The sequence below is a fragment of the Branchiostoma belcheri genome, unplaced genomic scaffold, assembly GCF_001625305.1.
Source record: "Branchiostoma belcheri isolate BF01 breed outbred unplaced genomic scaffold, Haploidv18h27 scaffold32, whole genome shotgun sequence".
NCBI lineage: Eukaryota > Metazoa > Chordata > Leptocardii > Amphioxiformes > Branchiostomatidae > Branchiostoma > Branchiostoma belcheri.
In genome coordinates, this window is record NW_017803932.1 from 2,715,129 (window position 1) to 2,715,820 (window position 692).

Below are 692 nucleotides of genomic sequence, written 5' to 3' on the forward strand. Positions count from 1 at the left end.
TCTGGTATACTATCCCTTTATTTCGGCCAATTTCTACTATTTTTCCAGCGATCCGCGGTGCCTGGTAGAGGCTAATAATAAGCAGGTTCTATCTTCGGTAGAACTGCCTTGGCTACAACGATATCCCCATCAGTTAGACCGCGGAAGCCTTGGGACTTTCAGTAGCTTCAGTGCCACCTTGCGATTACTCTCGCAACTACAAATCGAACGGTTTGAGGTAATAGTTCCCATCTAGTTACCTCCATGAAATGGAAGGTATTGTTTTTGGCGCGTCTGTGTGCGTGTGTGTGTGTGTGTATGTGTGTTTGTGTTTCCGCTTTTTTGTACCTTCATAAGTTCATAACGCCTTCATAGATTGTGGTGATATTTGGTATGCTGGTAGGTGTTAGGGGGGCGAAGGTCAAGGTCAAATATGGGCCTCCTGGTGGATGGCCTTGGTAGTGCAGTAGCACTTCCGGTTTAATGAGGAATCTCCTTTGCAGCCAACAGATGTGTCATTGTGTGGCTATCGAGTCAGTGCGCTTGGGACCCGGTTTGATTAATGGGGTTCCCTCAGGGGAATAGGTGACCTATTTCAGGGTTAGGGTTTGTATTAGCTGCAGGCCTGATTAGCTGTGTGTTTGAAACACTTAGTGTACTGTATACAAAAACTCATATTTCATGGAGGCGTGTCTGTATGTGTGTGTGTCTTT